Source organism: Aptenodytes forsteri, unplaced genomic scaffold (genome assembly GCF_000699145.1).
Source record: "Aptenodytes forsteri isolate BGI_AS27 unplaced genomic scaffold, ASM69914v1 Scaffold256, whole genome shotgun sequence".
NCBI classification, from domain to species: Eukaryota; Metazoa; Chordata; class Aves; order Sphenisciformes; family Spheniscidae; genus Aptenodytes; species Aptenodytes forsteri.
The window spans coordinates 2,912,865-2,933,422 of NW_008795021.1; the positions used below are offsets into that span (position 1 = coordinate 2,912,865).

At 38.0% G+C, this 20,558-nt stretch overlaps 1 protein-coding gene across 2 annotated transcripts in view; it reads left to right on the forward strand.

Annotated features, from left to right (window-relative positions):
* The first annotated feature begins 20,395 nt into the window (after positions 1 to 20,395).
* The window catches only part of ASRGL1 (asparaginase like 1), a 26,063-nt gene continuing 25,900 nt past the window's right edge, over positions 20,396 to 20,558 (forward strand). Inside the window, exon 1 of one of the 2 annotated variants that reach the window (XM_009275782.2) lies at positions 20,396 to 20,455. The gene's annotated coding sequence lies outside the window, so the exon portion shown is untranslated. Of the gene's footprint in view, positions 20,456 to 20,497; positions 20,527 to 20,558 lie in introns of those variants that run through there. The other variant, XM_019471134.1, reaches the window with a different exon arrangement.

The window sequence follows — 20,558 nt, forward strand, 5'->3', positions numbered from 1 at the left end:
AGCACACTTACAGAAGCTTGTGGGGGGGTATTTTCATAATGATTCTTGCACTGGAAACTGGACCAGACATTCTCCAAATGGCTCTCCCAACTCCCTCCTCCATGATTCGAAGGTATGAAGAGTGGGGCCCAGACATCACTCTATTTACTCCTCCCTTTGTATTTTTAAGGCATAAATTGTCCGCCCAGTGCTTTACTTTGGTGACGTCCTTTAGTACACCGCTGTTAGCCAGAGATCAGCACCTCACCACTTACAGCTCTGCCCAAGAGCGAGTGTCCTTTGCTTTGCTTATCTCCACTGGTGCTCACCCTGGCTGATCTACCCACCGCCAGCAACCTTTGGAAGTTCTAGCACTGCTGTTAGATGATGCTGTATTAGTGAAATCTCATCACTGTGAGAGCACTTTATTTTATTAAAAGTGCAATTAAAACAAAATCAGGTACTTTCATTAACTGCAACAACTAAAAATTATACTCCCAGTTGCTTTCTTCTCATTAAGAAAATTTGCATTTGAATAACTTTTCAACTGTATTTGTAATTAATGCAATTATAAGCCAGAGATCTGTTCCCATAACTAAAGAAAACTTCTTTATCAGTTTTACCATTTTAATTGAAATGAGACTTTGTATAGTGAATTATTTAATGTCTGCTATCTGAAGAGTACATATAGAGATAACAAGTCAGCTTCAGTATTTGGGACTGTGCCCATTTATTTTACAGCTGGTGTAAGTCCTGTGAGCCACAGAGAATGAATTGTTGGGTTCAACCTTGGAATACTGAGTATTACAGCTTTGTGGGTTTAAAACTAGGGCCTATTGTTTATTTAACTCTTTAAAATTATCTTTTTGTTTTTCGAATTAATATATGATAGATAGGAAGATACGTATTCACAGAAGGGGAAAAACTTTAGCTAGGTTGAGGGAAGATTAAAAATGTTTATGGCAAGAAAGGGAAAAAGGGAAAAATGATATAGTTTATAAATAAAATACAACCTGGGGTTGTCACTCAAGAGCTCTGGGCATAATCAAGGCGATATCATGCCGGATGCTGCACAAACACATGGCGCTTGGAGCCTTTGCTTCAAATAATTTATTACCTCCGTTTTCAATCCTGAAATCTTTTTTTGCAAATTTCTCCTGGGACTTCAGGGAGCCTCACCGTCAGGCCTCGGCTTTCACACAGTCTACAGGTCAGCATTACTGCAGGGCTCTGCATCTTCATGCGTGTAAAATTCAATGATGGAGCCTAGGTTGAAACAGGAGCCACAGGTGTGTGTGATCGGTAAACTGACATGGGGTGAAAAGGGCTAAAAAGATACATGTACATAAAGTGGACAGTTCATGAACAGCTTGAAAGGTTTTTAAAAAGGTGCATCTATTGTTACACAACTTAGCTATTATCGCTTGGGTAATTTTTCACAGGTGCTGCAGCGATGTTCTTCTTCAGAGGCCTCTTTAAAGGAGGGAAAGATACAAGCTGGGTTCAAGAAAATGGATGTATCACAAACACGTGGCATTGAGCATCAAGGTCTAGGCAAATGCAGCTCCAGATTAGGTCTACTGAGACGAAAGTGAATTACAATTAGGATGGAGACGAGGTATTTGGGGAGAAAACAACATATTAATCTGTTTGTGAGTTCACACTTAACAAAAATTCGCATCATAGAAGAGATTTGAGTTCTACATCACAGAGGGTGTGCTCTGCTTTTGCTTCTCATTCAGCTGCTGCCATGGCCAGTTCTGTGGGACAGGGCCATCAGAGAGGGTAGGGGAACGTTCTTGACTATGAACACATCTATTCCCCATACCAAGCAATGGTCTAATAATCCTACTGTTATTTGCCAGACTGAGAGATTCATGTATTCTTTAAATGTGTACCAGAAACAGACTGACCAGAAGGAGGCAGCTTACCATCCAGTGCTCCATCCTCACTACTCGCTAGCATTAGCTGGGTGCCCCAGGACCACAAGGCCAGAAAGCTCATTGCACTTTCCAGGTAATTCTACTAGGGAATTCACCTGGTTGACTTATTGGGCTAAGCATTTATCAACAGGGAATTCTTATTAAATTCCTTCTTCTCTTTGACTACATGGAAATTAGAAATCTTTCCTTAATTTTCATTTTTCATTCTGAAAATGTATACATCGAGATGTATGGAATTCCTTTAAACTCTTTCTCTCTGGTAGTGAGAGAATACCCATCTTCCACTAGTCCTAAGATACAAATACATACAGATTTTTCTTATATGATGTGTTCAGCAGCAAAACAAACCGTACAGAGAGGAAACAAGCAGAAAGAAAAGATACACTGAACACATCATTTTCCAAATTCTCCTGCTAACCCTCCCTTTCCCCTCTCACAAGTACAGGACTCACATCCATGCTCTCAAACTGTCTATCTTCTACCTTTGGTTCACTGCTTAAAGAGTATTTCAGGTGAAGAACTGGGAAAAAGAAACTGCATAATGACCTGGACATCAAGGGTGCAACCATATGTAATGGACAAGAAGGCAATCTAATCCAATCAGGAATTGCTTCAAGAATGTCCTGTCCACTACAGAGCAGGTCAGACAATATGGTCACATTAGTTCCTTCAGGGTTATATGCTGTTAAACTAGGAATTTGTTACGAGTTACACCTTATATCTGCACAGGATTGTTCACTAATGGCCGTTTACCGGTGTTTTTCACTAAAAGGCAGCTTCCTCCTCTTCCCTTGAGGGGGACTGTTGCAGGGAGGAAATTTAACAGCAAAGGAACTGAGTCCTAGAACTGATCGATTTAATTTTTCTTCATTTCATCCTCAATTCTATATCCTGTTCATTGAACTACATAATTTTCCTCTTTTTCTGTATACCATTTAAGTACTTATAAGTTGTTAACATGCCTTTGTAGAGTTTTGGCTGTCATGTTCAGTACTTGTTCAGTGGCTGTACAAGTTCAGTTTTCCACTTTCTCTCCTCCACTTCCAAGCCATTTTTATTGCACTTGTGTACTCTCCCACTTGTCAAGACCTTCAGGACACTGACTCACCCAGACCTGAACACACTGTATCATGTCCAGTTATATCACCAACCCTATGGAACTCTTCTGCTGCTCTGTGTTGTTTCCTCATATACATCAGGTAATTTCCAGGTCCCTGCAACAACTTTCACTGAATTTGGCTGTATGTCACAAGGATTTCCATCTTGGATCAATACTCTCATCCTCATAAATCAAGAGCAAAAATACTTATATTAAATTTTGTGGCTCCAGGCCATGGATAAGGAACTCCTAATATCTGGCATTTAAAAGTGCTCTGCAGGTGAACACATTTAGAATAATTGACATTCTTTCTTATCCATTAAATGAATTAATGAGAATACTGTAATATCTCTTTCAAAACTCACCAGATCCACTTAAAATTTGAAAGAATGATAGGATCCCATATTCCACCACTGCAAATGTTAACTATCACTCAGCACTTCACATTTCCATTAAATTTCCACCTTTGTAAGCCACTGATGGCATTATCCCTATTTATTTCTACTGTCCTTTTAGTACTAGTACACTAGTTCAATATAATACATAAATGATAGATGACTTACAAGTCACATCACAATCTTTGTTAGAGACTTTTCCATAGTATTATTTTACACTGTTCTCACCTGTATATTATTTGGAGTTTTGATTTTCAAACACTTGAATAATTCCACTGAAATAAATAACCATACCATGAAATTTATTGGAATTCATAAAGTCCAGTGTCTTATAGACATGTCTCTCAAGTTTGAGCTCCAATATGGCTTCTCCGATGGCTTTTCAATAAAGAATGCTCTTATACACAGCCCTTGCTTCAAAGCTGCTCAAGGCAGCTCCCCTCCCCTCCTTGAACATCTTCATCCATAAAACTTGTAGAAAATTACCTCAAAGTTTTCTCCTTTCTCAAATTTGATTGAAATGGGGCACTAGATTCATAAGTTTTTGAAGGAGTAGCTGTGAGACAGAGAACAGAAAAAGAAAGTTGAGAGAAGGACACAGCGAAAACAAATCTCATTTTCCTTTGGAAAGCATCTTGAATAGAGGTTTATAAAGCTATGCGCAATCAAAGCCTAATTTCTTCACAGTTTACAAATCACAGATTATAACTAGATCCTCTACAGTTTCCCTTACTTGGTCTCTCAAGTATTAACAAGCATTCTGTACAAAATCAGTTGCTTTAAACCAGATCCTAGTGAGATTGCATGATATCTCTTCACCAATAGTTAATCACACTAAGCTTTCCAGCTAATTTTAAAATCTGAATTAAGGTAATGGACTGTAACAGATATTTGACATATTTATGCTCTTTATGGTCTTTTAAACATCGCCCTTGATGGACCATAAAATAAAAAGGAATAAACTCCAGAAACCAGATTTACAAATTTATCTGCAAATGTTTTGTTGTATCTTCAGACATCAGACAACAGTACCTTAAAGATAACAAGAAGAGTGATTTTTTTTAATTCTGAAATTAAAAGCCAGATTAAATTTGAGAGTGAGAAGAAGAATGGAAAGATGCTTCTTGATAGATTAGGTAAGAAAAATGCAAATATGTTCTAGCCAAATGTAATTATTTTGAGGAATCTACTGTTCAATAGAAGATAAATGGTATTTTAGAAGTATTCTATAAAAATCCAGGTAAGAACTTCTAATGAGGAAACTGATGATTATTTTAACAGATGAGTCCGCTATCACTTACTCATAAGGGGAAAAATCTCTTAGATTTTTCTTTTTGTCTCACAGGAAATTGAGAAAAGCAATTAAATTTCTCAAATTTGAAAACTTTTTACTAATGACAGGTTTCCAATACCATTTCACAGACATTACTGACTGCACATACTTCAGCCTTTAATTCAAATATTTATTCCTTGTACAAAAGAGTTACTTGGGATACTGCTGCGCAAACGGAAACAATCTCTGTACTGCTTAAAATAGACAGGGGTCACTTAAACGGTAACAGTTTGTAAGTCAAAGTCCTTTCTTAGTAAAGGGTGCAAATTAATTTTCAACCCTTTTAATAGCCTATATAACATATAGGCTGGCAAAATGAACTTAAAAAAAGAAATAGTAGGTGTTAGGAAATATAGCTTATTTATCAGGGAAAAAACACACAAAAAGCAAGCCTCAAAACCTGCTCCCCAAACTATATAATGCCAATTACCTAAAACTTCCTTTCTGCAGTGGTTTTCAATGCCCTCAAAAGTCCTTTGATTGCACTGGATAGCTGTGCAAAATCCTGAGTCACTTCAGTCTGGAAAGATCTTTACCCAGTGGATCAAGGTAGTGTTAGTGGTGTGAGTTATCTGAAAACATTACATTTGAGAGCTGTCACATGAGATCAGTTCCATTCTTTTTTGTCTGGAGACATCTTCTACACTGCGACACCTCTGTATTTATGTAGGTGTATAATATGAAATAGGCATTTCTCAGTGCCTTTCATTTTAACAAATGGCATTATCATCAGATAAGTAGAGGTTGGAGTCAGACAAACTCAAGCACTTTTGAGGTGGAAATTAAGACTTACGTGCTTGTATGACACCCAGCAAAATGCAACCCGTCCTGATCGAAGATTCAGCAATATAAAATAAAACACATTTGATCTTCCTTAAACAATCCCTCTTTAAATTGTCTCTCAGGTTCTTTTTCAGCTAGACTGTGGATTGGTAAAAGTATTTTGGATCAGTGAGCTAGTGTAAAAGTACATATTTTATGCATACTCTCATTTTGCAGTCTAATCATAGGCACATTGGGGCCATAAATGAAAGAATGCAAAGTATGAACTGCCTTATGAAACCTCCTGGTTTGTGCGTAGCAGGGGTAACCACCCTCCACCAAGTCCCACATGAAGAAAACACTGCATGTGTCCAACCAGACCTAGGTGTTCTGTCAGCAAAACTCTTCCACAAAACCTGTCTGTGTGGTACTCTGCTACGTTTTCTGATAGCGATCAAGTACAAGAGCACTACATAGCAGTGTTAGCACTGACCTTCTGGAGGCTCCTCTTCCACTGCCTTAGATATTCTGGACACAGTGACAGAATGAAAATGGGGGAAAAAACGTTGATTACAAATACCAAGAGGAAACCCTATTAAATAATAGAAATCACAGAAATTTAGGTTTGGAAATGTCCCAAAATGGGGATGGACCTGCTGAGAACAAAATTCAGCATATCAAGATCAGCCCTGAAAGATATTTGGGTAACATATTTCTAAAATTCTCCCACAGAAATGTTAAAGAAGCAGCAACATAATAAAGCTTGTCTCGCTTTAGACAGAAGCCCTTCTTGAATATAGGTTTTGATAAAAAATGAAATTGCTATCTTCTTGCTCAAGTGACAGCTCCTGCCTTTGTAACAGTCTTTTACAGACTGGAAGAGTTAATATGCTTCCCTTAAGAGCGTTCTTTATATAGATAGATATATACATATACGTCTCATTGAACACTAAATACTCTTCACTAAACACACATACCTGAAGTGCGAGTCAAACACCTAAATGAGAGGGAGAGTTCCCCACTCCCCATTTCTACATTGCATTCTGCTGTCTCTTACAGGTCGTATTTTCTAAAATGTTTGTATTTGTTGTTGTCCTCTGGATTCTCTCTAATGGTGTGTTACCTTGTAGTAGCCCAGCTGATGCCAAGTAGGATAGATCAACTACCTCCAGTGCCTTACTTAATATGATGCTTATTTAATACACCACAGAATAAGCTTTGCCTTTTCAACAGCAGCATCATATTGTCAACTTGAATTGAGTTTGCTGTCCACAGCGGTTTCTGTTTCCTTTTCTGTGTTGTCCCAACCTACCGAGAAGGAAGAAGGTGGAAAAGGTATTATTCTGATACAGGGATCTGTGGGTTGGACGAGATACTGTGAAGAAGGAGTGACACTGAGATGACAATATGAAATCAAAGCTAAATTAGAAGCTTGACTATTTACTTCACCAAAAACAGAAGTAGATTTTATGTTGGAGGAAAATTGCATCTCTCATGCAGTGCTTAGTGTCAAAGGCTTTATACTCCCTTTGAATTGTATCTTTATGCATATTTGCATGAAAAACTACTTGGGAAGTTTTATTACCATATTGAATAATAGAGTCCAGAGCTGGTAGGAACCAAAAGACGTATCTAGTCCCAAGGCAGTATCTATTATATCTGACAGATACTCGTCTGACCAGCTCATAAACAAGCAGGCAAAGAAGCCTCCACAGTCCCAGTGCTTTCAATATGTCTAGCAAAAATAATGTAATGATAATATTTAGCCTGAAATTTTCCTATGATTTAAGCCCATTTTATATTTTGCTACTCCTATTAGCCCACAGGACAGGTTATTCTCTTTCTACTTTCAAGTCTTTTAAATATTTGATATCTTACATGTCTCCCCAGCATGTTTACTTTTTTATAGTAACACAACATTGTTGACTCATGCTTAACCTAAGTACCGGTATCCATTTTTCCTACTACATTTTAGGTAAGAAATACCATCTAAATAGAGCAGTACTTTGAATTTGTCCCTGAACTGCATCCTGATTTTCTCAGACTATTTCTCCACATCAATATTAAACCTCTCTTGGATGTATTTCAGTCCTCCCAGCTTTGAATCGTCTGTAAACATAAAATACCTGTAATCAATATTGAGAAACATAGCTTATGGATATTATATATCTGCAAGCCATTGCATACAGGATATTTTCTGCTGTTTGAGATCACTGTGAGACAAGAGTAGTCACACCAAGCACATTTATTCATAAATGAAAAACGGTGGAGAAGCGATTCATGTAAGCAACACTATCCCTAAGCAATTCTAATTTATGTATCTTACATTTACAGAACATGGCAGAAATCCACACTTCCCCAGCTTTAATGGTATGCACATCCATTTGCAAGCCTAGCCTTAACTATGTTCTTAAATCTCTTTTGTACAGGTGTTTTAGGAATATTGAATATTTTGTACTTCACTGATGTTTAAATTTAATACTTAAGCCACTGGTGTAGTTTCCAAATACAATCCAGCTAATTATCATTTCTTGTTGCTTTAATCAAATTGGTAGGTACATGTTCAAAAGATACACTAATAAATCACTAAGGCCTCTTCTGTATCTTCCCCAAACCAAGGTCCATCCCATGCTGCACAGTTTAAGGCTTCTATTCATCTCTCCAACCATACACACACGCAGACTCTGCCATCTGAAAATGTGCTGTTTAGTCCTCAAACACTGTTTTTTAGTTTGCACTTACCCTTTACAAGTTTTTATATAATCATCCCAGAATGCTTTTACTTTTCATTCTGTGAGATAACCATGGAGACCTGAACGGGTTGATGTTTCTCAGCAAGGAGGAGTAAGGCACTGCTGCAGAGTCTTTGTAGAGAAAGTAATCCAAAACTAATCCTGTTTATTGCAGCAATAGTTGTTCTACAGCCTTTACCAGTCAACATTGTTCAGAATTTTTAGCAGATTTTTTTTTCTTAACCTGGAAGCGGTTCTAAGAAAATGAAAAAAAAACAAAACAGAAAAAAAGCAGTTAATTGTTGTGAACAGCGAGCAACATGACAGCTATGTCAGAAAAACTGCAACAGCAGCTTCATGTGTTGTTCCCAGGCGTGTTAAAGCAAGCTAATTTTAGCAATCCTTATGTATTCTCTGAACATGTGTTCATTCTTTATGAAATTGCCGGATATCTTAGTAGAGGGATTTCATGTAAATTATTTATGATTAATCCTGTGGCTTGGTTTGGCTTATGTCCACTCGGTGAAAGAACTTTAAACTTCTTAAGTGGAAGCACGATGTGAAATATTAAAGAGATATTTATATATACATTCTCTTTCTATCTATGGATTTCAGACATGAGATAAAAGGTTTCTATTGTTGATTATTTCAGCTCTCTTGGTACTACTGCAGAGCACTCACTGCTGAGCTTGAAGCTACAGCTTGGGGATTTCAAACTGACAGAAAAATGCTCCAAACTAGCAGACTCCTTTTGACTTGCCAAAAAGTCTTCTGAGCTAGCAACAGCAGTCGTCTTCTGGTACAAAAAAGATCAAATATAATGAATCACATTCATCACCCTCTGGAGAAACAATTACATTTCTCTATTAGATAATAGCACTTTGTATGAGGTAATGATTTCAGGAGTCCACAACGGAGTCCTACCTGTATTATGCATCACTTAAAGTTTTGCCCTAGGTAAGGGAGATGTTAGCTGACAGCACAGTCAGGTTTATATTCAAAACCAGCAAACTTCTCACAGTCCTTTTTTAAGATGCACTCAGATAAAATTTGCCATGCTGTCCAGCTGGTTGTTATCTTTAAATAAGAGTATGTTTAAAATGAAAATTAATTCAGTAGCTGCTCAAGTAATTTCCATCACCCTGTTTAATGCTCCCTATTATAGACAAATCTTCTTTATGGAACCATACAGTGACAGATTGGTCGTCTTTGTTATCAGGTATCTAACAAGTGAGCCTCATCAAACAACTCTGGTGACTATAAATGATGTTCTTGTTCCCCTGGATACACCCTTGTGTCCTTTGCAATTTTACCTTCCTTTGTCTTTCAAACAAGAATTACTAAAGAGTAGAATTTGAACTTACCCAACAGATTCAAGGTTGTTTATTGTCTCCGGTGAACGCATTCACTATTTCTTATGGTTACCATAATAGAGTAATTTTGTCATCTAAACTCCTTCACTGTAAGACAACGCCCGGCGCACAGCACTTACAGTTGTCATTTGTCTTTTGTAAGATGCCTCCTTTTCTCCCTGAAAGTCTGGAAACTCCTCCTCCCCCAGGCGATAATGTAATATCCTATATCGTGCTGTTTTCTCTCTGTGTGCAATGAAGATTGATCAAGGCTGGTCTTTGTTCTGTAACTTCTCTTCACCCTTCCCTGATTTTATGCTTTACCTATAAACTTGGACTTCCATATTAAAGGAAAAGAAAACCCACGGATCTCAACTTACCACGTCAATACGTTCCTAAACTCTGTAGATCATTTTTCAAACCACAGCAGATCGGTTCAACTCCCTGAATTTCTAAGCTCTGTACAATCTGCATAAAGCAATATATAACCAGTTATTATACTTTCAAAGCTATAGTAGGAGTATAGTGCTTTAGGTAAAGCAGCTGTTGACCAACAGAAGAATATAAAAATTCATCGAGCTGTTTGATCCAAAGCATTTCATTCTAACGCTCTGAACGCAATGGTAAATGAAGAGGGCCTTACGGCGTCTGTGCCAGCCAGCAGCTCAGTACTCAAGGCCTTGGAGACACAGGGGAGATTAGAATTGTTTATGATTCAACCAGAGAGCACACAAAATGAAGGCAAACTTTCTGAGAAAACCAAATGGATTTTGCTGACTATCCTGGGCATGTGAGGGATGCTCAGTCAATTAAGTTACAAAAGAAAAAAAGTTTAAAACTGAGCATACTACATACATTACATTACATACATACTACTACATTACATACTACTACATTAACATTACTGGGCATACTACCTACATTAACCATGCAGCAGCCACTTTTAATGCAAGCTAAGCCTAGCATTCAGAAATATATTCTAAGTATATTCAGAAAAATATTCCACTCTGACTTGACAACATATTACTGACCTAAAAATTATGATAGGAAACAATAAGGGAAGTATTCATGTTGCCCAGTTTAACAGCCTACAAAACCAGGCTAGGCTTCCTCCACAGTAAATATAGAGGTGTAAGTATCTCAGAGGTTATTTCAGAGGATTCAAGCTAGGCAGCAGTGTAAGTCCTCTGGAGGGCAACCAGAGCACTAACTTCCTGCTTACCTTAGTTTCTCTGAATTGTTCCCTGAAGGTACCAACTCTTCTCCGCTGATTACAGAAGGTGCCTAGACTCCTTGCTTAGAAGCCTAATTCGGTATCTAAAATCATATGTTGTGAATACTTCCTGAATATTCACTGAGACCTCATAATTTTTGAATTCGCAGGTTTTTCAAAGTGATGGGTTTTAATTAAACATTAATGAGTTTAAAGCTTAATTTTTGTAAGTTCTGCAAAAAAGTGCACCTGAAGCAGTAACCAGTGGACAGTGAAGTTAATGTCATGTACATTCCCGGGCAGACTGCAGATCTTCAAAGTCCATGCTGTACTTAAGCAGATACATGCTAACAACCTTTTAATGTATAAACACCAAGCGTAACGGATTTTACATCCAGTTCCGCTGGTATAAATACAAAGCAATTGCAATACAAAGCAATTTCAGTAATGGAAACTGATGCAGAATAAATATCATGTCCATTGCTTCATACATCTGTGTAATGTAAGTAACACTTAGCCCTTTCCAGTGGGATTTTTAAGGTGGAGAAACATCTTCTTTTCCTTACCTTGATATAGATTAATTTAGCAAAAAATAAAATCAACATATTTATGAAAGATACAGCAAGACAGCAATGCAGGTCCACCTCTTTTTCAGCATATACTGCATGACCAATGGTCTTACAGACTTTTTCATAATGACTGCATACTTGAGCCTCTTTTCATTAAAAGAAAAAGACATTGGTGCTGAGCTCTCTCTCATATTACATACCAGTCCAGAATTTAGCTATCTAGGGTAAGTTAGTCATCTAGGTCTCCCTCTGTCGTCAGTAGAGTGGCAGGTACTTCCAGAGGATGAGTCATCTCATCTATTTTAGACACATATCTTAGAACAGTATGAATCACTCTGAAAATCCCTCTCCCCATGGCTTACAGAGGAAGCCTAGACAACTAGCTTAGCCAGGACACCTAACTTTTTGCCAGCTAAGGCAGGTGCCTGCTACTTAGTGTTCTTACAAAACGGATGTCAGTTAGAAAAGAGTGTTTGTTTCTTTGAATGTAGACACGTGTCAACTGATGGCAATATAGAGACATGTTCATGCCGAACTATCAGACCATAACAGCATTAAATCATTATCAGCCTGCCTTGTTTCTGACCTTGAGGTGAAAAATTCCCTATTCCTCTGCCAACTTTTTGTGCTAATTCACATTCGAACACATCGATAAGGCAAGTGCAGCTGGGCAAATACCCTGGCAAGCACCAAGCCTATAAATTAATGACTGGGGAGTAAATTTTTTCTAGCCAGTTCAGGTAGTCTTTAATCCCCATTAGTTAATACTGCTTATCGTTTTTATATCTTTCCGATTTAAATTCATACAAGAATGCTTTCATACAAACTGCATTCAAAATATGCAATTCGACTCATAAAAGAATAAAGGGTTATCACAGTGGTCTATGTCTGCTCTTTTTTACCCTTCAAAATGGGCTGGATAGGGAAAAAGAAATCTGCTAATTAAATTACAAAATTTTGAAGAGGTCAAAATAGCGTAGCACACACCAAGCTCAAATTCAAAGAACACAGGAAGCAGTGCAATTCGGATTTGTCATCCTTTGACACAGATTGTAACAATATAGTCAGGAGTTTTAGAGAAACGCATCTTTTCCATTCTTTCTCTCCCTCTGGGGTCACTGCACTGTGATCTATTTTTACACAGGAAAAAAAAAAAAGAGTTTTCATTGTTAAAACAAGTTGGATGCTCCTATATCTCATATTCAATCAGAGAGCATTTCAGAAAGCCTAGCGTCCTCCTTTCAACCTGCTTTGAAGCATTTCTACTGGTTATAGATATCATTCATCCACAATATTGTAACCATAAAAACCTTTACTTTTTTAAAAGTGGGGGAAAAATGGAACTTCCAATGACATGAATAAATTGTATTGAAATATTTTCTTTAAAAACACAAAAGCTAGAGAAGGAACAAAAGCAGCAGAAAGATAATAAATCTAACTACACGGCCCCAAAATTTTAGGGATACTGATGTCCAGATGTTAACTACTTTCCTTCAAATTCTATTTTCAGTACGGTTTGTCTAAGGAATTCCTCTGCAGAAATAGCTCAGCAAATACGATGAAACTCCTACTATCTTATGTTCTGGAATTTTCCATCAACTTGAAATGCTAATTCTGCATTGCCAGTTTCTTCATGAAGCCCACTGTACAAAAAAGGAAATTTGGAGGGGAAGGGAGGTGAGAGAAAGATGAAAAAAGTGGAAGAAATAAAAGAAAAAGGGCACAGACAGCAGTTGTCTTGGAATTGCTGATGTCTTATTGATTACAGCAGGAGACAACTTTGTGTTACCAAACAAAAAGTTCAGTTACAAAAATTCAGATCACATTTTACCTATGGCATCTTAAAGAAGGAAGACAACCTCCATCACCATTAGAGAGATTCCCATGCACTCTCAAGGCTCACCAGTGTGCTACCTTAGGTCCATGCCACAAACCTCATCCTTTCCATACATCGGTCTGAGTTCAGCTCCCCTGTATGAAACATCCAGTAGTTGTAGAAGACCGCATTTTGTAAGAGTCTCCTCTCCTTACCTGTAACACTAGAAACTATCCGATATTCAAAATCAGAGCTGTTTTGTTTGGCCTTGCCTCAGCACATCGATCACAAAGCCTATTCCCATTCTCTGGACGAATGCGACACTCAGAACTAAGTTTTTAGTTTCATGTTGAAACCTTGCCCTTGAAAAAATATCATCTGATAATATCCAAAGTTTTGCTGTTTTCACGAACATACATGCCAGGAAGTTGTTTATTAGCTGTGCAAACATTTGGATGAAGAAATAAATCTTTCTTTCTGGCATATCCCAGCAAAACTCTCAATATAACTTCAACATGTAAATGCCCTTAACAGGTCTGTCTCATATTGTGCCAATTAATACCCAACTGAAGGTGGCTACTGAATGTAAAGATATGCATAATGATTTATTTCAAAGTTTCCTTAATAACATTTTAAATTGAGAATATATTATGAAATAATATTAAAGCAGAGACTTAACAGATAATATCAAGAGGCTGTCCACAAGTGTGTGACGTAAAGAAAAAGGAGAATTTGTGGTTCATAAAAGAATTGATTTGCAGTTTACAACTCCACCCAAATCCAGCAAAAAAAGCTTTAATACAAGGTATCATGTTTGTGTTTGCCTCATTTCTTAACATATATTTCAGTGTTGAAAATAATAGAATGTTACCAACACTTTCATCCTTAGCAATGCTCTTTTCTACACTCGATACTCATCCTAAACCAGTCCTAATTACATTCGTTCATTTGCTTGTTCATGTGTTGTTAGTACTGCAATAGCTTTAGTCTCTTCTGTAAAATATACTGTGAATCCACTCCCATTCATTTATCTTTCCTTAAAGATCAGTTGACGAATTGCCTCCTTCTGTAACTTTAGAATAACACTTAATCCTGAGTTTTCTTTTCATATGAGCTTATTTAGAAATTTGCTAGCACGAGCAGCGTGATCAAATCTTCAGGAAGACATCTAGCGTTGCAGGCATCTAGCAGTCCAGCGTGCATGTGTAAGCTGCATTTTTGCTTACTAGAAGGCAAATGAAGTCTGCTGCTTTCAGCAACTTCAGGAAGCTTCCCAGATAATGGTAACAAAATAAACAGTATTCCCCACCTATGATCAGCACAAGTGACACTACGGAATTCTCTGTACCTCCGGCCTCGAATTCTTCTTCAGCTCTCATGATCACTTTCTCATGACCACTTTCTGTACTGCAGTTGGGAGCGAACGTCACCGCTTTCGTTCCCATGATTGAAGAGAAAGTCACCATACTGCTCCCACTTTCCACCAATTCCACTGGTTCCCCATACGTATCACATTCGATTTAAAAGTGCTTTTTGTTTCCAGAATCCTTGCATGGCTTACCCCAAGATCTCCCACAAATCTCATCACCTGTTACACTGCATTTACAGCATCATCTTTGAGCAATCTGACATCAATTCTCTCTATAACAGATCTATGCCTATGAGGCAGACATCAATTAGCTATCTCATTTAGCATTCTCATTTTAAAATATACCTTTTCTCTTTTCCTGCTTGATTTGTTTTCCCTGCCACCAGCCTTATGACAGACTTCTTTGATTTATACTGGAGAACTTTCTGTTAGTTCTGTTTTCATGGCCTACTTTGCATAATATTCTTGCATTTTATAAATAATTTGGTCAACATCTTAAAAAATCCAACCTTAAATCAGACTTTTAGATTGATATGCAACAACATGGTCTTTAGTTACTTCACTAGAATTGGGGTTCTGCCTCAGGGATAGAATGAAAATAAAAGGTCAAGTTTTCAAAATAAAACCCCTTAGTTCCTGAAGTTTCCCTTGTAGTTATTTTCCACATTAAAAACTACAACCACAACAATGTCTTAACTGTAAGTTTTTCCAGCTTCATTTTTGATCAATTATTATTACAGTATTACAGATACTGTATTAGTTTATACTTAGGTGGAAATGAAGAGGGAGAAATGCAATTCCTTATTATTAAAAAGAAAACCTGATGTTTGCTCAAAAACAGCCTGGCAGCAGCAAAGGCATATAGAAAAAACTGAAATTTTCTTAAGAAATAAATTGAGGAAAAACTCTGGAGAATCACATTTCTAAACAAGCCTTTTGAATCTTGTTTTATGTACATTGCATACATTTTTTCTAAGCCCTTCTTAACGTTAATTACTACATTAGGATATACTTTTATTGGCTACATAAATCATTTTCATCAAACTAACTTCATCACTTAAATTTTCACAGTTCTGCTACTGTTACATCTCCCCTTTGTATTTCGTTACACACAAAAATAATTCTAACAAATACACCAAACGTTTGAACTAAGCAAAACTATCATGCCTTTATTTTCCTTTCAAATGGCCACACATGGTCATTACAATCCTCCTGGTAACAGAGTAACTGCTATATATAAGCATACTGCAATGTAACGCACTTACACCCAGCAAACTTCTAAGGCTTAATTTTTCCCTGCCCACCTTTCTGCAAAATTAAACCACCTCCACAGGGTCAACTGCAGGTAATGATGACGACCCCCTGGAGCTGCATTTACTAAGCTTTTATGATCTGAACCCCATTTCAAATCATGAGAGGAAATCTTCGATCTGATACAGGAGCCCCATGATTCTCTCCAATGCCTGGCAACTTGGTTAAGCCTTTAAGTTACTAAAAATTAACTATTTTAATTCCATGACTGTGCCCCAACTTAGTTTCATTTTATTCCTATTTCATTTCCCAAGTGTGAAGAGTATTTCAAGTATCTCTCAAGTATCATGCATACACTTGGTATGTATCTGCCATGCTGCTGCTCTTTTATTTCCTGCATTCTGTGATATACTGCATTTAGGGTCACTACACGTCCATACATTTGCGTGACAAGAAGTTGCAGAGAAAGAAAGAATTTCAACAGATTTTCATTTGTCATTTTATTAATTTTCATTCTGTTCCAACTGGGAGACAGGAGAATCCTCTATGAATTATTTTGAACTATTTTATGCTAACTTTTCTCCCCAAGGCATTCTATATATCGACAAGGCCGCTTAAAATCTTTACCGTGGAAATTTCTATCGCCCTCAGTAAGATTACACACATGACAAAATACTTAGAACTGAGCCTTAGTTACTGCTAAGGTGTATTATAAATTTCCCTGGAAATTCCTGGAGTGTTTGTAAGTTTGAGGACTTATCTCAAGCAGTATTTAAGCAAATGTGTTCAAATGTATTTTAAAAAGTCATGATAGTTTTGCCCAAAACATGGGCTAAGCTAAAATCTGTTTTAATTATAGCCTTTAGCATGTTAATTATGTATCATTAAGAACAAAAAGAACTGCATTTTTCCTAATGTAATCAAAATCTAAAGACAAAATAAACATGAGAGGCATGTAAGAGAAATACTTCCTAAATCTTGGGGGGGTTAAGTGCCTGCAATTGTTGTTATAGCTCTGGAGTTTGCAAGTGTTTTTGGCTAGGGACATGGGGTTGAACCAAAGCAAGTATCACTCTTGCCAGCTCTGAGGGTGCCATCTTCTCTGAACGGACCGGTCTAGAAGTCCCCTGCACTTGCTGGGAAGCTGTAAGCTTCTGTCAGACATACAGACAGGTTTTCCAACATGCTGCACATATGTACTATGCAGATTAGCCAAAACAAGAATGTCTGAAAAGAGTTTTACAGAGGGAAGGTAAAACTTGGAATAAACAGAGAATTGAAAATAATCTCAAAAAATTGAACTTGATCTGCCTTCTTTGAAGTTAAAGTGATTAGAATGGAGCAGGCTGGGATTTATAGACTTCACAGGCTGTGGAAGGGACTTCAAAAGCACAGAGGTGATAGATGAACATGTTTTTTCAGGCGTGCAGTGACAAAAATGCAACATGGTTTCAGGGCTCTTATAACAACAGGAAGAAAAGAAAAGGAGAACAAAAAGTTCTAATTTTAGACTCTGCCAGTCATCCATGTTGCAGTTTGATTGCCTTGTGCTTAGGACACTCACCTCAAATCCACCTTCACCAGAGCACAAGGCTGATAAATACTGATAAATTCTCAGTAAATACACATGACACAGAGACAGGAACCACCAGGACCATTTTTAAACTTTAGCTTTGAAAACTGGTCAAACCCACTCTGTGCTCCATTTGAAACTAGGATCTGAACTGGGATTTCCCATGACCAGTACTGCATCATATGCCGCTCCACCTTCTCCCCCAGCACACAGGTTTCTCAGACACCTACTTCCGTATCTCTGGTAGGACCATCCCACTGTGTACGAAATACTTAAATACTGGGAGCAATAAGATGCTGTTAACTTCTTGTTTGGGACAATCTGCTACGTGAAGGACATCTGAGTTCTAGGGTTAAAATCTCCTCAAAGCAGGAAAATGAACCCATCTCCAATTTAATCTCACTTCTGGGCAGAAGGGGAGAAAACATCATTGCCATTGGCGATTCTAGCCCCTCCACCCAAGAAAATATTTCCAGCTAAACTATTCAACATACAACTCATTAATGAATTTGAGTTGATCACATTTGTATTTTAGTGAATACCACATCTACCATTTTCCATCTTAGTGCCGCACATTTCACTGCTGATCTTACCTGAAAGTAAGTTTAAGAAATATTGCAATTTACATAAAAAAATTAAACTGATTCTCAGAGGAAATGGTTTTTCCAGCTTCTCTAAATGGTAGCATACTCTTTGCAGTAAGAATATGGTAAGAAGTGGTTTACAGACTCAATCGAATTGTGCACATGAATGAAGTTATTCAACATGCATAAGTTTTTGCAGAGCATGACCTGAGCATCCTAATGCCGCAGCGATCTCCATATGACAGTTCTGCCTAATATAAAATGATCCAAGTTTGCAGACTTTTTGAATTAGTGTTTCTGCATGCTTATGACACTTGCTCAAGCAGCATTAGCCTTGATCAACTCTGCATGCTCCTACAACCAAGTAACAAAATACAGAACGCTGCTTTCTGTTCTACACTATGTTTTGAAGATTTTAAAATAGTTCATGGATAACAGACAAGTTGCTACATAAACATTTACTCAAAAAAAAAGATTTATTATGCATATGCATTAAAAGAGTTACTTTTACAATATATTTTACTTTCTTTGTGGGTTCCTAAAATTAAATTTTCAAGGAGATTCTAGGGGAATTCTTTCTCTAGAAGCAGGAGGGCATGCCCTTAATTATATGGGTTTTGCAGGAAAATAGAAGGCACAATTATAGTTGTATTTTAGTCATCAGAGATGCAGAACAGACCCTACGATATCAGGCTATTCTCACACACACGTGTTCCCTATCCACATGCGGCGAGAACGCTTACTTCCCTGCTTCAGCCCTCTAGCCCTTACTCACCTGTGGTAACACATTCCCACCTCTTTCAAGTATAGCACATTCAGCTTACAAGCAGGAAAGCTAATCTCCACAAGGCTGCACATGCAAAAGAACTAATTTATTCTGTATTTTTTTAAATTTGCTTCTCTGGCAATTATAATATGCAAAGCTCTCAAGAAAATTAGCAAGAATGAAATCAATAGGTTTCTACAGTAATTATTTAAAACTTATCCTAACAGTTTACATAGCTTTAGGACAGATTCCTGATATGCAATTCAATATGTTGATTTTAAAAAACTACATAATAGTTACAAAACTAATACTTTCCAGTAAGTTCTGAGAAGCTTTACAGCATTTTTAAAAGAACATAAAATTATTTGACCACAATGGCAAAGGCGGCAGCCTAAGAGGGCTTAAGGTAGAAAACTGATGTAGAAACAGATTATTCCAGTTCTATCAAGTGACACGCTTGTTTTGTTGAATCATAACATTAGACTAATGTTAAAATTTCAACTTAAGGTTACTATATAAATTTAGTGTTCAGCTGTCCATGCAAACAATTGAAATAATTCTTCTAAACTATTTAATCTAACTAGTATCAGTTTCCTGTTTTGACACTGCCTCTGAAAGCAAGACAAATATTCTATAAAAACAAGCGGTACTCTCAAATAATTCACATAGGAAATTTAAATTCCTCTTTGTTAATCCTATCAGTGACAATGAAAAACCATCCAGAGTAGTTCCTTTTAATTAAACCACACTAACTCATTTTAAACCAACCTTCAGGATCAAAACAGATCTTAAATTGAGTGACTGCACATTGCCATAAATCCTTGTCCTTTTTCACAGCCATGTCACCTCGACTCCTTGCGTGGCCACAGCAGACTGCATTCACTGGTCTTCCTGCAGCCTCACCTACAGCAACAAAATGGAGGAAAAAGAAGCGAAGAGGTGGTGAGCTAAGCAGGAATGGTCAAGGAAGAAGGCCAGCTACTTGCCAGGTAGAGTCTGTATAAATTTTGAGAAGTTTTTGTTTGTATTTTTTACTACAAAGGTAAAGAACTTTGGAATTTTTTTCCAGTGAACTCTATTTTACAAATATTTTTTCCTTTTCAGGAAGAACTTTTTTTAGTAGCTCTTTTTATAGCAAACAACTGTTTGTTCCACCAGCAGCCTATGATTAAAAAAAAATTAATAATAGCAAGCTTATTTCTTGCCTTTGCTGTCTATTTGGGATCAGCATGGCCAAATACTGCTTATCCTCACCTGGTCTGTGTCAACCTGACAGCAGATGGGTATGCGGTATCTCCCACAGGGGCCCCAGCCCCCCGGGGCCTATAGCCCCTTTCACCTTACACTCCGCAGCCCAAGCTTTGGGAATGGGAATAACCCAGCCTGGTCAGAGGAGAGGGGAAGGGCGGGCACACGGTTATGTGCTATTGGGTTTCGATTTGGGGGAGAGGTGCCATTTTTCTAATTTAATTCGAGGGGAAATCAAGCGGTGGTGGGTGATGAGGTGATGCTACGTCGCAGGTATTGCCTTCTGCAGCGCAGCGGCAGCACTGCCCCGGCATCTCCATGGGAGCGTGCTGCTGGAGAACTCGCTCCCCGCCTGCCTGCGGCTGAGGGGGGAAACGAAGCCGAGAAGGTCATGATGCGGCAGCAGTCCCTGCCCGGCAGCCCGGGCGCTCCCGCCGGAACTGAGGCAGCGGCGCCCGGCCCCCTGACGGGGTGGGGAAGTGAACGCCCGGGCGAGAATGGCAGCAGGCCGCCATCTTAACTGTGGGCGTCCCTCAGGGCAGGTGCGGGGCGCCATATCTGCTGAGGGCGGCTG